Raw genomic sequence first — 21,405 nt, 5'->3', positions numbered from 1 at the left:
AAAAAAGTTTAATACTGTGGCCAGGCATGGTGGCTTACACCTGTAATTCCAGCACTTTGGGAGGTGGAGGCGGGCAGATAACCTGAGGTCAGGAGTTTAAGACCGGCCGGGCCAACATGGTGAAACCCCGTCTCTTCTAAAAATACAAAAATTACCCAGGCGTAGTGGTGGGTGCCTGTAATCCCAGCTATTTGGGAGGCTGAGGCAGGAGAATCGCTTGAACCCCAGAGACGGAGGTTGCAGTGAGCCGAGATTGTGCCACTGCACTCCAGCCTGGGCAACAAGAGCAAAACTCCGTCTCAAAAAACAAAACAAAAAAAAGTTTCTTATTGTGATCTGTGCCATGTGTTGGGCCCTGAGCCAAGTGCTGGGAAGACACTAGATAAGACTGGACCCTACCGTGCAGGGAGGGCAGTGAACAGGTGTCACCTTGATTGCCAGCTCCTCAGTTGATAGAGGCTGTGTTGAGGATTCTGAGACTACATCTGGGCTTACAGGAAGAGAGTGCTGTGATCAATTAGTAATGTCTGCCATGGACACAGGGAGAGGAGTCTATAGTAACGCATTTCCTGGCCTTAACACTAAAAATAGGCAGGATTTCAGACAGGAGACCCTTGTGACTGTGGTTGCCTGACACATGACCGGGGACAGCAAGTCATTGAGCTACTGCCTGCCTCATTTTACCTGTTTGCAAGGCAGAGATGCCGACATGGGACTCATTGCATTTTTAGGAGCTAGAGCTGGACAAGCCAGCCTTCCTGTTTTAACCCAGGCTGCTCTGTACTGGAGTGAGGATCAAGTGTGAGATGCCCCTATATGGAAACACATAGCGCTCAGCAGATGCCTGGTGGGCAGCTGACCAGGAGCTGGAGCTGCGGTGAGAGCACAGGAGAGCTGGGCTTCCAGCTGCTCTGCCATTGGCCCTGCTTGGGCCTCAGCTTCTCCATATGCTCAGTGGGTGCTTGGAGGGTGGAAGTGTTGTGGGGCCTCTGGAATCCACAGTCTTGTGATACCTGCAATGCTGAGACCTTGGATGGGGGGAGCAGAATGAAAGCGGGGCCCTGGAGGGGAGATGGTGGGAAGGAATGATCCAGTACCCCATATGGAAGCTAGGTGGGCAGAGGGAGCCGGGAGGATGTGGGAAAGGGTGAGGAGAGGCCACCGCTGCTGGATCTTCCCAAGGGCTGTCCAGCTCCATCAGGGGGCGCTTCCCTGTGCACCCCACATCCCAGGTGCTATCCCCAGGCAAGGAAGGGAGGGAAGAGAGGGTGGGCAATGTGGGGGCCCCAGAGAGTGTTGGAGGGGCTGAGACCCTGACAGGTGGGCACCTGGGTTCTGAAGAGGCCATGGCAGCGACGACCCCTGGCCGCAAGGCTTGAACCCGGGAGCAGCACGGGCTGGGGTAGAAGACGCAGGCCAAGCCCCAGTACTCAGGGAGGAGCATGGCAGACCAGGGCAGCTCCCAGGGAGGCCAAAGTAACCCTCAGACCCTGAAAACAGACCAGCCACGTCTCCCAGGCGGACGCAGTGGGTTCTCCACGAGCGTGACTTGGGGATTTAGGGCACTGAGACTGTGCTACCCACCCCCCTTAAAAATCCCTCGTGGCTCCCAGTTGCCCTGAAGGGGAATCCCAAACTCTTCAGAGGCAGCACATGCTGGTGGGTGAGAGTTGGGAGCCTGAGTCCAAGTTCCAGCCTGGCCCCTATTGGCTGTGTGACCACCGGCAACTCACCTAACCTCTCTGGGCCTCACGGGCTCATTGGAGGATGTGGTGAGAGAATGACTGAGATGAGCTTAGCACAGTGCTGGCCACACCGTCACTGTTCAATGCCAGGTGGCTGTGCTTACCACCACTGCTGGCTGTAACTGGCGGAGCATGGCACAGAAGGTCCTGGCCACCTGAACCGCAGTCGGCCTCTCCTTTCTCATCGGCTCCAGCGCCACCCGCCGATGCTGCCCCAACACCAAGCTGCTCTCTGTTCCCTCAACACTCCCTGGTCTTTCTGTGTCACTGGGGCTTTGCTCCTGCTGTGCCCCCGCCAGGAATGCCCTTTCCCCTCCAGGCTACTTCCAGACTCTGTCGGTTGTCAGTTGTCGAGTGCCCTGGGAACCCCCTCACCCACAAGGAGTGACTCAGTGCCCTGCGTGCACCCAGAGCTTGGTGTGTGGCATTGGGTCTGTCTCCCGTCTGATTCTGCGACTTCTCAGGCGCGCATGTCATGGCCTATTCATTTTCTTGTCCTCGGTGCCCAGCGCCGCGCCTGTCACACGGTGGGTGCTCCGTAGAGTGGGCTGAAGGATGGAAGCAATCAATCCCCAACACGGTGGGCGTGCTCAGCTCAGGGACGGCAGATTGCTCTCCACTCCGGCTCTGTGTTCTCCTTCCTTAGCCTCAAGGAGAAACGGAACGCCGCAGCACTTCTCTGAGGATGCCGGCGGGAGACGCTTCGCTTCGATGAAATGCTCGGCCTCCGAGTTGGCGCTTTGCGTGAGGGATGGGGACATGGAGGCCCCACGAAGGATCAGCAAGGCCCCAGTGACCCCTTCCTCTCCTCACCCCTCCCCTGCCTCTTATTCCTGCCCTGAGCAGGCATTGAGCTCCTGGGGTTGGGCGAGGAAGGGAGAGCAAAGGGCAGAGGGTGGGTGGACAGCAGGTGCCCAGTCCTACAGGCGCTGCTGGGGTCAGGATGCCACTCTCACCACCCTGGGAGTTGTCTTCAGCACAGGGGCAGCTGTGGTGGGGGTAGTGTGCTCCATGACCAGCCCTGGCCAGGCCCTTGTCCCCACTGCTCTCCCTGGCTGCCAGACCTCTCACTGTGAGGCAGCCAGGTCTCCCCGTCCTGGCAGAGGGAAGGCTGTTGCTCCCATCTGGCTCTGCTCCTGGCCATCTGCCCTCTGACCGCACCTGCCCCAGGCTGAGGTCCCCTGCAGGATGCTCGAGTTAAACAGAGTCCGAGGGAGTAGTGAGTCCAGCCCTCCCATTTGGCAGATGACAAAACTGAGGCCCAAGGAGGCAAAGAGACTTGTCAGAGGTCACACCAGGAACCCAGCATTCTGTCTATGGCTTGATGTCCTTCCAGAACAGGAGAAGACCTTGGCTTTGACCTTGAAGAAATAGCAAAACTTGGACCTTGAAGACAGGCGATTGCTATGACTAATTTGTGGCCAGGTGGTGTGACCTTGGGTATGTTACCTAACCTCGCTGAGCCGCGTGGTGCTGGTGAGGATTCGGTGAGATGACAACTGGTCAGGTCCTGGCAGGACTCCTGGCACGTCCCTGACTCTCAATCAACAGGAGCTTTTGATATGGTTAGGAAGCAGGTAAGCCTCACCTTGAACAAATCCAACTGATGACGTTTGCTTTTATGCAGACATAGCAGTTCCCCTGACCTTTGTGCTGCTGTGGGAGGACCATGTGTGATGGAGAAGGGCCTGCCGCAGGTTTCTCTGGGTATAGTCAGGCAGGACCAGGCGTACATCCTGCTCTGCCCCCAGAAGCTGTGATTCAAGAGAGGGGCTTGGTGTCTCTGGGCCTCATCTTGCCCAACTGCAAAATGGGAGCAATGGCACCTCCCTCTGCAGGCTGCTGTGCCCCTCAGTGAGATAACTTCGGGGTGCAGAGCCTGGTGAGCGCAGGCCTTACCGAAGTCCATCTTCCTCAGCAACTAAGGACCCAGTTCCGGAGAAAGTGCTTGCCTGTGGTTGTGAGGTAAGCTAGGCAGACTTGTTCTCAGGGCCTGGGTTTCCTGGGGAGGGATGGGGTCTCAGAGCTCCTGGGCTGAGTGAGTGGAGTCCCCGCAGGAACAGGAAGCTCCGCCCGCCTGCAGCCCTGTCCACAGCTGGTCATCCCTTCCTCCCCACCCTGCTAGAAGCTCGGGACCCACCGGGCCCTCCCGGCTGCTGCTGGGTGCCACGTGGCTGCCCTTTGCCGAGGAGGGGGTGGGGGGGGGGGTGTACATTTTCCAGGCGATGTTTTCCTAGCAGCTCTGAAAATTAATTGGCCTTTAATGTGGCATAGTATTTATTTTAATTAGCAGGAAATTGACCAATTTCTTAATAAGGGGCTTTGTGGAGGCTCTGTATTTGGGGCTGGCGGTGTGTGTGGTGGGGGAGGCGGTGATCAGACAAGAATGACACCCACAGCTCAAGAGGGGATTTTCAGGCACCACAGATGAGGTGGACAGAGTGATGAGACAGAGGGGAAGGGACTGGAGAAACATCAGGGGGCAGTGGGAGAAGAGGGCTCTGAGTCAGGGGACCTGCAGAGGGCCGGGGGACACGGCCACAGGCCTCCGTGGGATCTGACTTCCTGATCTCTGCCTTTGACCTTGGCCTGTTGGGGTCAAATCCCTGATCCCTGTGTCATGACTGTGCCTCCTCCCTCTAGCAATACGCCTTTCCCATTGGAGGAATTAACAGAGCAAATCAGTACCTGTGCAGGATTTCCTAAAGGCCTCTTTTCTTTTTTCTTTTCTTTTCTCTTCTCTTCTCTTTTTCCTTTTCTTTTCTTTTTTTTTCTTTTTTCTTGAGATGGAGTCTTGCTCTGTTGCCCAGGCTAGGGTGCAGTGGCGTGATCTCGGCTCACTGCAACCTCTGCCTCCCAGGTTCAAGTGATTCTCCTGCCTCAGCCTCCTGAGTAGCTGAGACTACAGGCGTGAGCCACCATGCCCGGCTAATTTTTTAGTATTTTTTATAGAGATGGGGTCTTACTACGTTACCCAGGCTGGTCTCGAACTCCTGGGCTCAAGCGATCTGCCCACCTCAGCCTCCTAAAGTGCCTGGATTACATGAGTGAGCCACTGTGCCTGGCAGGCTGTATGTTTTCATTCTGACTCCATCATTCGTTCATTCACTCACTCACTCATTCAACAAACAAACAATGGGCACCTACCCACCACGGGCCAGGCCTGCCTGGGCTCTGGGGTTCGATTATGAGTGCACAGACACACTGCCAGCCCTTGGAAGACTCACAGTCCAGGCAGAGAGGCAGACAGTGAAGACAGTGAAACATTGAGCTGGTTCATTGTCATTGCCCTCAGACCCTGAAGGAGAAGTACAGGATGTGTGTGAGAGTGGAACAGGGCCCTGGGCTCCACCCGAGACTCAGGGCAGCCTCCCCTGAGACCACTATGTTTAAGGCCGACCTGAAGGATGAGTAGGGTTATCTGTGAGGCTCCAGCAAAACACAGCATCTCTCTGGGCCTCAGTTTCCCCATTGGTAAAATGGCATCACTCATCACAGCACACGTGCTTAGGGGACCTTGGTGATTCTGTCAGGTCTAAGAAAAGCAACAGGGGCTACTCGGGAGGCTGAGATGGGAGGATCGCTTGAGCCCGGGAGGCAGAGGTTGCAGTGAGCCGAGATTGCACCACTGCACTCCAGCCTGGGTGACAGAGTGAAACCCAGGCTCAAAACAAAACACAACAAAAACACACAGCTTTGTGACTCTAGTCAAGATCTCCCGCCACCCCCCACCTTGGAGTGTCTTGATGATTTTACGGACCTTTATTGGGGCGGGTCCTGATGGGGAAATTACCCCCCGACGCCAACAACCTATAGTCCTCAGGGGAGCTTCCTCACCCCCACTCATTTCCTAAGGGTCTGACCCAGGAGCCTGGGTGCACACAGGGCTCATTCAAGTGAAGAGAAGAAGGGCGCTTACTCCTCTCCCACCCTGGACCCTAAAGGGAGTGAGGCCCAGGGACCTCTCTGCAGCTCCAGCCTCCAGTAACCAGGGGAGAGTGGGCTGCCTGTGGTCCTCAGGCCTGGGGGCCTCATGGAGCCTGTCCAGAATTCTCCAAAGACCTGCCTCAGCCACTGGCGGGGGGAAGAAAGCATGACTACCCACCTCCAGCTGGCCAAGGGCCTGCCAAGCCTCCTGGTCCAGCGACAGCCGGAGAGCTCCTCGGCCCTCTGCCTGGACTCGGGACCACCATGTTCCTACCACGTTTATTTATTTGAAACTGTTTCTACAATGCTTTATCTGTGCCAGGCACCATTCTAAGTGCTTTAAGATATTGATCCTCTTTATGAAGTAAGTACTATTATGTCCTCATTTTACAGATGAGGAAACTGAGGCACAGAGAGGGCAAGGGACCAGCCCACTTTCCCCCAGGCTTTTGCTGCTGACTTTTGGGGATTTAATTCTCAACCTTCTTAGGTGTGTTCTGCCTCCCACTCAGCAGGCTCCATCCAGCCCCTGGGCCTTTGCTCACAGGGGTTCCCTCTGCCCAGACACCAGTGAGGTGGATGCTGCCTGCGTAGGAGCTGGCACATAGATGGTGGCATGGTAGATAGCGAAAGGACAAGGACCCTGGGACCGGCCATGCCTGGGATCTGCTGCAGGCAGCTGTGGGATCCGGGATAAGTGGCTTCATGTCTCTGTAGCCGCCCTTCTTCTGGAAAGTGGAGGTAAAACTTTATTCAAAAGACTGTCACAGGAATTGAACACGTGAACCTGTATAAAGTGCCAGATGCAGTGGCCGGCATGCAACTGTTCATTAATGAACATACGAGTCTCTGCTCTTTAGAGCCAGATATGGTGACCCACACCTGTAATCCAGGCTACTCAGAAGGCTGAGGCAGGAGGATCCCTTGAGGCCTGAAGTTGGAGACCAGCTTGGGCAACATACAGAGACCCTATCTCTAAAAAAAAATAAAATAAAATAGATTTTCTGCTTTTTCTCCCTAGCCTGTCCTCTTGCCCATCAAAGCCCAGCTCATCCCAGAAGGCTTTGCCCCCTTTCCATGCAAAGTCCCCAGTTACAGGTGTCCCCAGAGCACCTTCTGTCTGTTTCACTCAGCTTGGTACCTGATCATATCCACACTGGCCCCTGGCCCCTGGGATCCCAGGCAGATGGGAGCCCAGGCCAGAGGAAGGCAGAACCTGTGCTGGGGTTAGAGCCAGGGTTCTGGGCCCAGTAGCTTTGTTAGACAGATATTTATTGAGCACCTACTGTGTGCCAGGCAGAGTGAAGGAGGTGGCCCCAAGAAGCCTCTGTTGGGTGGGAGAGCCCAGTGAGTGAGCTGGCCACCCTGCCTCAGCGGCTGTGCAGGGTGGATGGGTCCAGCTGGTGCATGCGGGACAGAGTGGCCTCTCTGCTGAGGTTGGAGGTGGGAACAGGAGCTGGTGGCTGAAGGGTGGTGTGATGAGCCTGGGTACGTCACGGACTTTGGGACGGAGGGTGAGACGAGTGTGGTCTTCAGGAAAGAGCCGGCCGTGGGATGTGGTCCTCGTGGGGAGTCTGAGAGAACAGCATCGAGGGACAAGCCTGAAGGGTGCGACCCATGTCCTTGCTCACTCCACAGGTGCAGAGAGTTCCAGCAAGGTGACAGACGCTGACAAGGGTGAGCAAAAGAGATCTGCCAGGGCCAGGCTCGGTGGCTCATGCCTATAATCCCAGCACTTTGGGAGGCGGAGGTGGGAGAATCACTTGAGCCCAGGAGTTCAAGACCAGCCTCGGCGACATGGTGAGACCTCATCTCAAAAAAAAGAAAAATTTTTTTTGAGGCAGAGTCTCGCTCTGTCGCTGAGGCTGGAGTGCAGTGGCATGATCTCGGTTCACTGCAACCTCTGTCTCCTGGGTTCATGTGATTCTCCTGCCTCAGCCGTCCAAGTAGATGGAATTACGAGTGTGCACAACCAAACCTGGCTAATTTTTTGTATTTTTAGTAGAGACGGAGTTTTGCCATATTGGTCGGGCTGGTCTCAAACTCCTGACCCCAGGTGATCCGCCCACCTTGGCCTCCCTGCAAAAATTTTTAAAAATGAGCCAGGCATGGTGTCACATACCTGTAATTCCAGCTACTAAGGAGGCTGAGGTGGAAGGATCACTTGAGTCCAGGAGGTAGAGGTTGCAGTGAGCCACGATCAGACCACTGCACTCTAGCCTGGGCAACAGAATGAGACCCTGTCTCAAAAAAAAACAGAGATCTGTCCTTTCAAATGATGTTCTGGTGGGAGATGGAGGGGAGCTAACATCAACTAAGTAACCAAATAAACAAACAAGATCATTGCTGAGTGTGAAGAATGGATGAAGCCAATGACCCCAGCGTAGGTGGGGAGACAGAGCTGGAAGCTGCAGTCAGGTGCTGGGACTTTCTCCTGAGGTGGGTGGGAGTGGGAGCCACGGAGGGCTCTGAAGCAGGGGCGTGGTGAGATTGGCGGGTGGCGGGGGTGGGTTTAGATGACACCTCTACTGCTGCATGGGGAACTGGAGTAGGAGGAAAGGCTGGGAGCTGAGGGAGCATCTGAACAAGACATGGTGGCTGGGGTCAGGCTGGGAAGGGGTGGCGGTCATGGGGATCTGGAGAAGAGCGGGTTTGAAAGCTGTCTTAGAGGTCAAGGGACAGGAGTTGATGATGATGGTGAAGGCTGTGAAAGGTGAGGAAGAGGAAGAGATGAAGTCGAAATTTGCTTTCTAGACAGGACCTTGGGATGACAATGGTGCCATTTGCCTGTGTGGGGAGGTTGAGGAGCTCAGCTTTGAGCCTGCCCAGTGTCCGGTGCCTGGGATGGTCTTAGCAAGAAGGCCCTGCAGCCACCGGTGGCCACAGCATCTGAGGCCCCTTGGAGAGGTTGAGCCTGCCTTTGGGGCAGAACGGAGACACGACCTACAGCCATGGGTACCAGCTGCCTGAAGGCCTCATCTGATTCTGCATTTCCCAAAGCAGGGCTCGGGACATCCTTCCCTCTTAGTATTCTTGACTCATCCCAGAGCATCTGCAATGCCGAACATTCTAGAATCTTGAGGACTTTTCCTGCAGCTTTGAGAAGCCCCTCAACGTCGCTGCCCTTGCCTCACATCACACATTGCTCCCGTTGTGATCCGTGGATCACAGGCTCCGATTGTGAAGGGGAGAGTCTATTTCTCAGGGGAGGAAGGGACCCCTGGTTGGCTCAGCTCCGTGTCCTCAGCTTTGGAAATCACCGTCGCTGTTGTCTCCTGCATGTTGGCTTCTCGGGAACGCCCCCACTCCTGGTCCTGTTGGAAGTGATGTTTGGAGTTGAGACTGTGGGGTCTTGAGCTGTGATCCCCGCAGGCATAGCTTTGGGTGGGGAAGTCCCTGGGGCTCCCTTCTTCTCTTTGAGGACCCTCCCCCTCAGTGAGGGGCTCTATGTCTATTTTGTTCCTACCACTGGGGGCTCAGCAGAGACCCAGCTGGGCTCTGCCGCTGGGCCTTGCAGACTGATGGAGAAAGGGGTGTGTGTGTGTGTGTGTGTGTGTGGTGTGTGTGGTGTGGGGTGTGTGTGTGTGTGTGTGTGAGAGAGAGAGAGAGAGGAGAGGGAGAGGGAGAGCGCCCGCCTGAAACCTAATTGTCCGCTGTCTAATCCGTCAGCCGGAGGACAGCTTGCCGGCCCCTCCCCGGCGGGCTGATAAATGCCGTCCAAGGCCCCCTGCGCCAGAGCTGCCTTAATTGGTATCAGGACGTGTCTGGACTCCGTCCACCAGGCCCCTGCCTTCATCCCCTTCTGCCACCTCCTCCTCCACCCCATTGGCCTCTAGCCCCTGGCAGGGCTCACCTGCCGCCCACCCCTGGGGAAGGTGCAGCAGCTGAGGCCACAGCCCCAGGGAGAAGGTGTGACACCAACAACGACAGCTCCGTTTATGTGGGACCTACTGCTTGCCCAGCTATGCTGAAGAGCCCTCTGCCCACCCTCCCCCGTCCTCACAAAGCCCTGTGAGGTGGGGGAACCACCCTCCTTCCCCTTCCACCCGTGCAGGAGGTGGCTCCTGAGCCCTCCACATTCCTGGCCCCAGGCTGGGTGCTGGGCACGCACAGGGACCAGGACAGATTCAGGGCCCACCTTTGCAGGGCGCTCCTCTATGACTGGCAGGAAGGGGCTCATTCCTAAATGGCCTGCTAGGGTTTAAGGGTGAGTGAGTGTTGACCCCTTGCCCATTTGGGGAAGTTCAGAGAAGTTTGGCAACCTGCCTAAGGTCACACAGCTAGAAAAGAAGGGAGAGCAAGCTGGCCTCTGAAACAACCACAACTGCTTTTCAATGCCAGCTGTGTCCAAATCACTCGAAGTGTGAGTTAGAAACCCAGGGACCCCTCTGGAATCCTGCTTTTGGGTCTGAGTGCCCCAGGGACCTGTGCGGGAATCACATTCTCTCCAGGTGAGCAGGCCACTCAGGAACCCTGTTGAGTCTCCACTGATGGATAGTGGAAAATCAGGAAGGGGCTGAGTGGAGAGGGAATGGGATGACATTTCATTCATTCATTCATTCATTCATTCATCCATCCATCCATCCATCCATTCAGCAATTGCCTTGTGCTGGGCTTTGCTCTGGATGCTGGCAGGACTGGCTACGCGATTTGCCGGGCCCTGTGTAAAAGGAAAATTCGGGGCGGTAAAATTACAATTATTGAGAATTTCAAGATGGTGACGACAGAACAGTCAGCCATATATGGGGCCCTGGGTGACCGTGGAAGTGGCTCTCCCACAGAGCCAGCCCCGCTGCCGGGGAGACCCTGCAGGGAGACAGCCAAACCAACGCGCCTGAGAGCGCCGATCCTCGTCTGGTCCCCATCCCCTAACTGGAATTCTGCAATTAACAAAAAGTGTGAAAAACCGAAGTCCTTTTGTTAAGATGGTGGTAAATTCATCTGGAGGCAAAACCTGACCTCAGCTGACAGGAAGCTATTTATAGTTTTATTTATTCCCCTTGATGTGAACATTTGTACATTTCACTGCAGAGCTATTAACATGTTTGATTATGGGGACTGCCCCAGCCCTGCTTAAGGTGTAACCTAATCTATGCTATAGGTATCGTTTTACACCTCTACACAGAACAGACTGAGTCCCTAATGCCTCTGGCTCAGAGGTTTAGGAGAAGAAATTTGGACCCACATAGGACCTATACCAATATCTTGTATGGAATGATCACTGCGTACCTGTTTTTTTTTTTTTTTTTTTCTGTATCATCCAAAAAATGCATGGGGCAGGGTAAGGGTCTGTCAATGACCCCCATACCTGGTCTGCCTGCCTCTTGGGTGGTGGAGACCTGCTTTGTGCTAGCAAGGGGACCCCTGAGAGGGCTGCGGGGGTGTCCCTCTCAGGGTCCACTGGGATCTTTTATTTAGTATTAAGGAGATTGGGGGAGGTATGAGGCCAAGCAAGAGAACAGCTTTCTTTCTTTTTTTGAGACGGAGTCTCGCTCTGTCACCCAGGTAGGAGTGAAGTGGCGCGATCTCGGCTCACCGCAAGCTCCGCCTCCCAGATTCACGCCATTCTCCTGCCTCAATCTCCTGAGCAGCTGGGACCACAGGGGCCCACCACCATGCCCGGCTAATTTTTTTGTATTTTTAGTAGAGATGGAGTTTCACCGTGTTAGCCAGGATGCTTTCGATCTTCTGACCTCATGATCCACCCGCCTCGGCCTCCCATAAGTGCTGGGATTACAGGCATGAGCCACCGCGCGTGGCCAGAGAGCAGCTTTCTTAAAAAGAGAAAAGAAGATGGCTTTATTGATTACAAATACATATATGTTTATTGCACAAAAATTAACATAAAAGGGGAAAGTAACAATAACCTCTCCAAAGCACCTACTGATGATGTTTTTGTGGCTACCCTTCCAGATTTTTCTAGATATATGACCGACTTTTTGAAGGTGGGCAGACAGTTCCCAGGGTTTTGCAACCTGCTTTTTTTCTCCTTTGCGGAACAATACATAGCAACCATCTCCCCATGTCTAGGTCATCATTTCTCAGGAGGACCTGAACGTCCCTGGTAAACACGTCCCATAACCAGCTCGAACAACCCCCCTTGTTGGACACTGTTTGATTCAGCTTCTTATGAATACGCAGTCCCCGAGATGGCATCCTTGTGCACAGGCCTGAGTCTTTCCTTGGGTCAGGTCTATAGATGTGGAGCCCTGGGTCCCACGCGGGGGGTACGGCTGTCACCCTGAAGATACCGCAGATCGCTGACGTCACATTCGCCATCCCGCCCCCAGCAGCGCCGGTGGGCCCCTCTCACCCAAATAACCATTCTGTATCCTTAGGAAGAGGGGCCTGTCCCAGCCAGGCAGGGGATCATGCCAGAGCAGCCCCTCTGCAGCTGTGGGGGAGGCGGGGAAGCCAGCCAGAGTACCATGTGGACAGCGCAGCCATCAGGGACCCTTCAGCCACCTTGGAGTGGTTCCCTTCCCTCTGCCTCCAATTGCTCCCAACCCACAGTTCCCGGCCCCATGGCAGCCCCTTGGCTGCCGCCCCCAGCTGGGCCTGAGCCACCTTGCCTGGCACTCTGGCTCTCTCTTCTCAGATGGGGATACAGGCTGGACTCCAGGCCCCATCACACCCTAATCACTTGAGCTTTCTCCTGATTTGCATGTCCTTAAAGCGCCTTGTTACTCCTTCCTCGGCTCGCCCAGCTCCAGCCACGAAGGCTCTGATTGCAAAGTGGCCTCAACTCCTTTAAAAATAAAATAAATCCTCCCTAATGCAACCAGAGCCCATGCTTCCCTGAACATTAAGAGATATGGAGGCATCTCCCAGGAGCCTCATCAGCTTGGGAACACTGGAAACTTCTGGAAAGAATCAGGTCATTTCTCTACCTGGCAGGCCAGAGGCCGTTCTCGGCACTCTTTATTGGCTGCTCACCCTTCGGGCTGAACCTGAAACATCATGGCGGTCGTTGGAAGTAGACACTGTCTTCTCCCTTCCAGAAAATAAACTGAGCCTCAGAGAGGGCAGGCTGCTTGCTCAAGGTCACCCAGTCAGGCCGTTTTCAGCTCAGCTGGTGTTTGAATTCAGCACTGTCTGATGCCAGCCAGACCTTTAACTGCCACTCTTCACTGTCTTGTTAAAAGCAGGCTGGGCCTGGAGCTGGGGCTAGGGATGAGGATGAGGCTGGAAAAAGCAGACACATTTAATGAGGTGGCTATGACATCCAGCCCTAGACATCCCTGAAGTGGATGAAGCCGGCCTCACCCTGAAGAAGAGCATCCAGGAGCCCCTCTGCTGTTCCCCAGCTGTATGATCTTGATATCTGTATGTTCTTGATATCTGGGCATGGGGTGAGGCAGGGGTACTGGGTCCCGCTATAACCGCTACAGGACCTTTTCGGCATGATGCACGGTGCGGTGGGCGCACCCCACAGTTGTACCCCGCATTTCCCGCTCATGGCTCTAACCCTCAGCTGCATTCCAGTCTGTATCACCAGAGCCCAAAATGCAGCCTGGGGACTCTGGTTGCTCTCCCCTGCTTGGAAACCCTCTGTGGGGGTCTCTGTGGGGGCAGGATGGCTCCCAGGGTGGCAGGGCACAGAGACTTGGTTAAGCTCTCTGCCCTCCCATCCTCCTTGCCTCCAAGCAACTCCCTTCCCTGCCTGCCGCGGCTCTTCCTGCTTCTCATTAGGGCAGAGTTGCTGGGAGCTGCAAGGTTTAAAATGCTGTGAGTGTAGCACAGTGTTCACCTTTCATCTCCCCGGTTGAGCAGTTTCCCAAGTACTGCTTCTGCCGTTCCTCTCTCCAGGTTCCTCTCCCCATCGCTGGGTCTTCAGGGCCTGTTGCAAGGTCCCTGGGATGGCCTGGACTCTCCTATGAGTTCCTGTTGTCCCTGGCCATCTCTGAGCTTGTTGGGCTGACTGTCCAGCTGAGCTGAGCGTTGCTGTTCCTGGCAGGTACCTGCCAAGCCACTGGGCCTTGGAGCAGGTGTGCACCCACGGTCCACTGGCCAGAGCCTGGCACACCCTCGCTGGCCTCCAGAACACAGCGTGCTCAGGGGCCATACCGCCTGGGGAGCTGTAACACACTGTTCCAGCTCCTCTGGGGACACCTTAGCAGGTGGGGCAGGGAGAGCAGGAGGCACAGACAGCCTGGGAACATTCTCCCAGTGCCAGGCCCTTGGGACCCAAAGTGCAGGCATCTGGAACCATGCTCGCCTGCCCCTGGGCCATCCACCCCCACTGCCGTCGATGCTGGCTCCTGGCAGGGGCTGCCTCTCCTCCCTATTTTCTGGGCTCCCAGCTGGGCCTGGGTGCATGAGACCTGAAGGATTCTTGGGCATACTCCCAGGGACCTTTGCAACTCCCAGAGAAAATTGGGGGACTGATAACAACCATGCCAAGTTTTTATTACAAAAACAAAATGAAAACCACACACATTAAAAATCTCACCATCCGAACGGATCATTTGAGGTCAGGAGTTCGAGACCAGCCTGGCCAACCTGGTGAAACCCTGTCTCTACTAAAAATATAAAAATTAGCCGGGTGTGGTAGCGGGCGCCTGTAATCCCAGCTACTCGGGAGGCTGAGGCAGGAGAATCGCCTGAACCCAAGAGGCAGAGCTTGCAGTGAGCCGAGATTGGGCCACTGCACTCCAGCCTGGGTGACAGAATGAGGGGGATCACTTGAGCCCAGGAGTTTGAGATCCACCAGGGTAACATAGTGAGACCCATTTCTACAAAAAATAAAATTATCTGGGCATGCTGGCACACGTCAATAGTCCCAGCTACTCAGGAGGCTGAAGTGGGAGGATCACTTGAGCCCAGGAAGTCGAGGCTGCAGTGAGCAGTGATCACACCAGTGCACTGTAGCCTGGTCAACAGAACAAGACCCTGTCTCAAAAAAGGAAAAAAAAAAAAATTCTCATCATCAACTATCCCATCATTTCATGAAATAAATTTCATTTTATAGCCCAAAAAGTATGAAGGACATAATCTTAGAATAAAGGAAAATCCTCCCCCAAAAAGCACATTTGGTGACCACCACACACTGTGTCGCATGCTGGAGGCCTGAGAAAGCTTTGCCACAGCCAAGCGCCAGGCACTGAGTCCTCATGGAGCACTTGGGATCATCTGTCCCAACACTTTATGCAAAACAATGAATTTTCACCCATGTCCAAACTGTGGTCTGTAGGGTCTGGGATCCTCCCTCAGGCCCCAAGATGGATGAATCTGCCAGAATTTGCATTAGTCTACAGACAACAGAAAACCCCACCAAGCATGGTTTAAACAAATGAAAAGTTTCTTTCTGTGTGTGGAATGTGTCGAGGGAGGTGGTCTGGGGCTGTGGCAGCCTTGATACAAGAGTTCCCAAAGATCCAGGTATCCCTGGCTTCCTCCTTGCCGCCTTGGTGTCTGGCTTTTGTCCTCATAGTCATAAGATGCCGGCTCCACCTCCAGCCATCACATCCACATTCCAGGCAAGTATATTTTTCTTGGAATCTTTGCCTTTTAATTCAGGAAGGGAAACTATCCTCAGGATCATCTGTCTTCATCTCATTGGCCAGAGCTGGGTCCCATGCTCACCACCAGCTGCAAAGGAAGCTGGGAAATTGAGTACTTTAATTTTCTGCATTCTATGATAGAAGAAGGCCAGTGGGAAGGGGGCTGGAATGCATGTTTGAGAGACTGCACAGACAGTTTACTGGAAAGTCTCAGCTGTGTTCTAATGGTGGCAACCTTCAGAGTCCATGGCATCTCCCACCCACCCCAGCATCTCCCAGCTGTCCATCATGGGCTGATTCATTTCATCCCACCCTCAAGTCTGTGTGTGGAATCACGGGCTCCCATGACTTACTGTGGTCTTCAGTGCTCAGTTACTTAAGCAGGAATAGGGGGAGCCTGGTTCAGCCCCCAAGCCTGGGCTCCTTCATCTCTGGACTAGGCCTGATTTCAGTGATAACAGTGTTGCTTCCCACCTGTCGTTGGGTTTCTGGATCCAAAAGCACCTGGTTTCGAAGTCTGTCTTCAAAGGAAGACCCCCAGATAGAGTTGCCGGATAAAATAGAGGACACCCAATTAAATGTGAGTTTCAGATACACCATGAATGAGTTTGTACTGTAAGTATTTGCATGGGACATATCGTACTTCAACTAAAATGTCACTGGTTGTTTATTAGAAATGCACATTTAACTGGGTGTCCTGTTTTTTTTGTTTTGTTTTGTTTTTGTTTTGTTTTGTTTTTGTTTTGTTTTGTTTTTTTTTTGGAGACGGAGTCTCCCTCTGTCACCCAGGCTGGAGTGCAGTGGCGCCATCCCAGCTCACTGTAACCTCTGCCTCCTGGGTTCAAGTGATTCTCCTGCCTCAGCGTCCCGAGTGGCTGGGATTACAGGTGCGTGCCACCACGCCCAGCTAATTTTTCTATTTTTAGTAGAGATGAGGTTTCACCGTGTTAGCCAGGATGGGCTTGATCTCTTAACTTCGTGATCCGCCCGCCTCGGCCTCCCAAAGTGCTGGGATTGCAGGTGTGAGCCACTGCGCCTGGCCTGGGTGTCCTGTATTTTTATTTGTTCAATCTGGCAACCCCGCCGTCGGAGTCTCAGCCTCAGAACTGAAACCGCTGAACTGAACCGCTGTGCAGAGAGTGCTGCTCCTGGGTTGGGCTGCACAACACTGGCATTCTGACAGGCCAAAGCAGTTACATATCAGCACTTACATACAGTCCAGCCTCATCATTTTCACATAAAGAACAAATGGGGCTCCTGCCACAGCTCAGCCTTTTGGAGACAGAATGGGGTAAACGGCAGGGGGATTGAATCCTCACTCCATCTCTTCCCAGCTAGGAGATCTTGGGCCAGTCACTTTCCCTCTCTGAGCCTCACTCTTTTCTCACCTGTAAAGTGGGTGTGGTCACAGTGAGGACTCCTCGAGGCCTGCATGTCCAGAGCAGAACCGAGCCAGGCAAACAGAACCAGCGTCATCGTTATCCCTGTGGCTTTCTGCAAACTCCAGCCTGCCCTGCCTGTCTCCTGCAGGCGGCTACCTGTGGGCAGGTGCAGGTTTCAGGGTGCATATGGAGGGGAAGTGATGGTGGGGGTACCCCGTGTTTGCAGAGCTGGCTGGAGACCACGGCATTCCTATGGCCCATGTCCCCTCACCCCCACCCCCCTGCCCCAGCGCTGCTGAACCTCGACGTGTGTGTCTGAAGGTCTCCATCCGTGCCTCTCCAGAGGTTGCCCACCTTCCCCTTTGCTGGGCAGTTTGTGTAACGCGGCCAGCAGGCACCGCGAGGTCTTGCTTCCGCACCTCTCGCCCGCTGTCGGAGCTCCATGAGTTGAGCTTGACTGTCCGGGGAGTGGAGCCACCTCTAGCAGGTACCTGGGTGTACCTGTTATCACCCATCTGTCAGCTGCCGCTAGACAGCAGAGGGAGCCCAGCAGGGGGGAGAGAGGGGGCACTCAGAGGGTTGTCTGAGCAGAGGTGGTTCTTTCAGAATCAGAGGAAGGTTGTTGGGTCCTACTCCTTCCCCCCAAACCCCTCAGAGCGAGGATCCTGACCGTCCCTCTTTCTAGCTGCGTGACCCTGGTTGAGTGGGCTCCTCACAGGTGAGGTTCAAGGAGGGGCGGGGCGTCCTGCCTGGAGGTCTCCCAGATGGGGAATCCAAGCCCTAAAAAGGCATAATAACTCGGAGCTGTGTTTCCACCCCGACCCCGCCCCCCGCTCCCCGCAGAGAGTACTGAGCCGGAAAGGAAGGAGGGAGACTGAGGCAGCTCGGAGTCACTGTAGTGCGTGTGAGGAGTGCACTGAGCCCTGTGGGGAGGAACGAGGGAGGACACAGCTGGCGGGTGCCTCAGAGCCGCCCCCCACGCTAGGCTGCCTTCAGGCAGCCCCTGCAAACTGTGAACCCAGAAAAGCCTCTCTCTTCCTGGCCCCCTCCTCTCCTTCCTCTCATCCCCCCAACTTTGCAGCCTTCCCTGGCTTCCTCCTTTCATTGGAGAACAGGCAGACGCTCACCAGGGCCGGGTGTTCACGTGTGTGCATATGTGCCAGTGTGCACACGTATGCGTGCTCCCATAACATGCATGTTTTTCTGAGGGTGTGTGCACGCGTGCGTGTGTGCATCGTGCGGTGTGCGTTAGGTGCACACGTGCATGCGTGTGCCTTATGTTGTGCGCGTGTGTGTGTGTGCGCGCGCGCGCGTGCCTGACCGCGGCGTGCGTGCCGGCGGGAGGAGGGGGCGCCGAGGCCGGGCAGGGGATTTAAAGCTGCTTTCGCGGCTGCCGGCGTGAGCGCTCCTGATAAACAGCCCGGAGCCGAGCCGCCGCGCAGCCGGGCGGGAGGCTGCGTATCAGAGCTCCTGGCAGGCTCGCAAAAAGCTGTCCCCGGCCCGCCGCCGCTCTATCAGCCCACGGAGGGAGGGCGGCGGGGGAGGGAGGGAAAAAGTATTTGCTTCAGCCCTTAATCACGGAATTTGAAATCCCAGCGAGTCGGTGCCATTTATTTTCAGAGGCTGTCAAGGCTGGTTTCAGCATTTAAAAGAAAGGAGGATAAAAAGCATTTGCATTTCTCCCCCACTCTCGCTGCGCGCTCGCCGGCGCTCCCCCTCGTTCTCTGCGCAGCTCGCGGGTCGGGCGTTGGCGGGGAGGGGGAGGCCAGAGGCTTTTCAAGGCGCTGGGGGCTCCGGCCGGCCCGGTGGGGGCCTCCCCCCGCCAGAGTCAGGGGTGTCGGGCGATTCCGGCGTGGGGGCCCGAGTCTGGTCCAGCGGGGCTCTGGGTGGCAGAGGGGGGAAGGTTAAGCGGGGCTGCTGGCTTGGGGAATTTGGGGCCGTCCGCGGGGCTCTCCTCGGGCTCCAAGCTTTCACCCCAGAAAACAGCCCTGAACCCCAAATTTGCTCCAGCCCCAGGGGGCCCTACCTACCCTTCCTGGCTTCCCCAGTGGAAATCTAAGGTACTGGAGGCTTCCAGGGGAGCCAGGGCACCCCTAGGACAACCCCCTCTCTCTGCAGATGGGGAAACTGAGGCCTGGAAACAGAGAACGGTGGGACCAAGGTCACATGATGGCGGAAGGAGGACAAGGAAGGAGGCTGACTGCGTATCCAGCACGTGTTCCGTGCCAAGCCTGTGCAGGGGCCAAGGACCGGGGTCTCTGGACAGCGCCGGTTGCTGGGTCCCACGCTGGGCGACAGGGCCTTTGCAATCAGGCCGACAGGGTTTGAACCCTTGCCACAGCACTTTCCAGATGGCCTTGGCCACTGTCCCCTCTCTGACCTTCAGATGGAGCCCATGGCACCTCCGGAGGGGGTGTGTGCTTCAAGGACCAAATCCACTTGTGCGTGGTTAGGGACGAGGTGGGGGGAGGCAGCTCAGCCACCGGGACCTGTCCTGCCTCCACCCTCTGTGCAACCCCTTTCCTTGCCTTTTGTCTCTGTTGCTTTTGGGGGGTGATTAGCCGCTAGCTCAGCGGCTAGAGGATTCTGTCCCGGAAAAGGCTCCGGAGTTGAGGCCCAGACCCCCAGGGCAAGACGGAATCTGCTCCCCAGGGCACTAACTGAGACTCGGTTCCCTCACTGGTAAAATGAGAAAACTCACTTATGGTCAGGGGTCCCCGAGTTAATGCCAGTGAATTCCTTGGCAGAGCATCAAGCACTTGGAGAAGCCCCCACCCCCGGTCATTGTGATGATGGTTTGTTTGTTTGTTTGTTTGTTTGTTTTGAGACGGAGTCTCGCTCTGTCGCCCAGGCTGGAGTGCAGTGGCGCGATCTCGGCTCACTGCAAGCTCCGCCTCCCGGGTTCACGCCATTCAGGTGATGATGTTTTTTATTTATGTGCCCACCTGCCCCACTCCGTAGATTCCAGGCCCCTCGAGGCCAGGACTGCACCGTTCATCTCGGAATTCGCTTGTTCCTGACTTAGGGGAGTCGCGCTGAGACACCGTGTAGCGCCCATGCCAGGGAGGAAGCGAGACAGCAGGAGCGGAGGAAAGAACCCCGGGCTGTGTTGAGGAAGCCTCCTACTTTTGCCTGAAGTGAGGTTGTTGTCATTGTTTTTTCCACGTGCCATATTCATCCACGTAACCTCAGCCTCTAGTGCAGCGTCCTATTTTTTGGCTTGTATTATTATTTTTAATTGACACATAATAATTGTACATATTTATGGGATGCAGTGTAATATTTTAGTACACGTATACAATGTGTAGTGGTCAAATCAGGGTAATTAGCACATTCAGGGTTGGAGTTTTTCTGTCAATACAGATACTTATAGAAACTTTTTTGTGTGTGAGATGGGGTCTTGCTCTCTTGCCCAGGCTGGAGTGCAGTTGCATGATCACAGCTCAAGCCATCCTCCCACCTCAGCCTCCCGAGCAGCTGGGACTACAGGCACAGGCCACCAAACCCGGCGAATTTTTTATTTCTTCTAGATATAGAGTCTCACTATGTTGCCCAGGCTGGTCTCAAACTCCTGGGTGCAAGTGGTTCTACCACCTTGGCCTCCCAAAGTGCTGGGATTACAGGTGGAAGCCACCACGCTTGCCTAAAAATGCCAGTCAATATTATATGTCCTGTTTGGCAATTTATTGCACCTCATTATTTTTCCTGGCTGCGTAGTATTCCATTGTGCACATGTACCTGTATGTGGTTATCCAATCCCCAGAGGATGGGCACATAGGTTGTGTCTCGTTTTGTCCTCTGACCTCAGGGCTGCAGAGAACAGGCTGGCCTCATACAGCAGGCATCATTATTGGTGTCAGTGGGGCCCCTGTTCTGATAGTCACAGAGAGGCACGGGTGGCTGTGGGAAGCTCTATCCCCTTTCATAGGGAAAGGCAGTTTAGGGCTCTGGAAAGCCAGGGCTGGGAGGGAAATGGCGTCAGGGAAACCAGCATAGAAGTCCCTATCTGGCCATCTTGGTGGAACCCAAAGCCTCGAGTCCATAGTGGGCACCTGACTCAGCAGGGAGGAGGGGTGGGAGGCCTAGAGCTTTGTGGCAAGGCAGGCAGGGCTTTCCTTCTTGATTCCTTCCTTCCTTCCTTCCTCCCTCCCTCCCTCGTTTCTTTTCTTTTCTTTTCTTTCTTTCTTTCTTTCTCTCTTTCTTTTTCTCTCTCTCTTTCTTTCTTTTTTTCTTTTTCTTTTTTCTGAGACAGAGTCTTGCTTTGTTACCCAGGCTGATGTGTAGTGGTGTGATCTCGGCTCACTGCACCCTTCACCTCCCAGGTTCAAGCGATTATCCTGCCTCAGCCTCCCAAGTAGCTGGGACTACAGGTGTGCACCAGCACAGCCAGATAATTTTCGTATTTTTAGGAGAGATGGGATTTCGCCATGTTGGCCAGGCTGGTCTCAAACTCCTGGCCTCAATTGATCCACCCACCTCGGCTCCCAGAGTGCTGGGATGACAGGTGTGAGCCTCCGCGCGTGGCCTCCTTCTTGATTCTGTTGTTTGTGCCTCAAAGGGAATATTCAGAGTGTGGCTCATGAAGTCTGGCCAACCTCCATCGGTTTGCAAGCTCTGGCACCTCGGAGCCTCCGTTTCCCAATCTATAATAAGAGGACAGTAATGGCACCCACCTCACAGGGCAGCTGTGAGGGCTCCGTGAGGGAGTCCAGGCAAAGCCTTTCAGCGAGTTTCCTGAAATGCTGTGAGGTCTCAGGGAAGGCTTGCCATCGTCATTATTGTTTCTAATGACATTTTCAGAAATCTGAATGTAAAAAGACCTTCTCTGAGTTGGGTGTCAAAACCAGA

General features: G+C 54.9%; 1 long non-coding RNA gene across 4 annotated transcripts; it reads left to right on the top strand.

The window, feature by feature from the left end:
• Positions 1-1,292: 1,292 nt before the first annotated feature.
• LOC104008029 (uncharacterized) lies at positions 1,293-19,822 on the top strand. 4 transcript variants are annotated; one of them, XR_682458.4, is made up of 3 exons: positions 1,293-3,322; positions 3,664-3,710; positions 18,676-19,822. It is a non-coding gene; the product is annotated as an uncharacterized LOC104008029 (long non-coding RNA). The 4 variants fall into 4 exon arrangements; XR_001721050.3 differs by lacking the exon at positions 3,664-3,710; XR_001721048.3 differs by lacking the exon at positions 1,293-3,322 and having other exon boundaries at positions 3,349-3,710.
• The last annotated feature ends 1,583 nt before the right edge of the window (positions 19,823-21,405 follow it).

The sequence above is a fragment of the Pan troglodytes genome, chromosome 11, assembly GCF_028858775.2.
Source record: "Pan troglodytes isolate AG18354 chromosome 11, NHGRI_mPanTro3-v2.0_pri, whole genome shotgun sequence".
Taxonomy (NCBI): domain Eukaryota; kingdom Metazoa; phylum Chordata; class Mammalia; order Primates; family Hominidae; genus Pan; species Pan troglodytes.
This window is presented reverse-complemented; position numbering and strand designations above follow the sequence as displayed.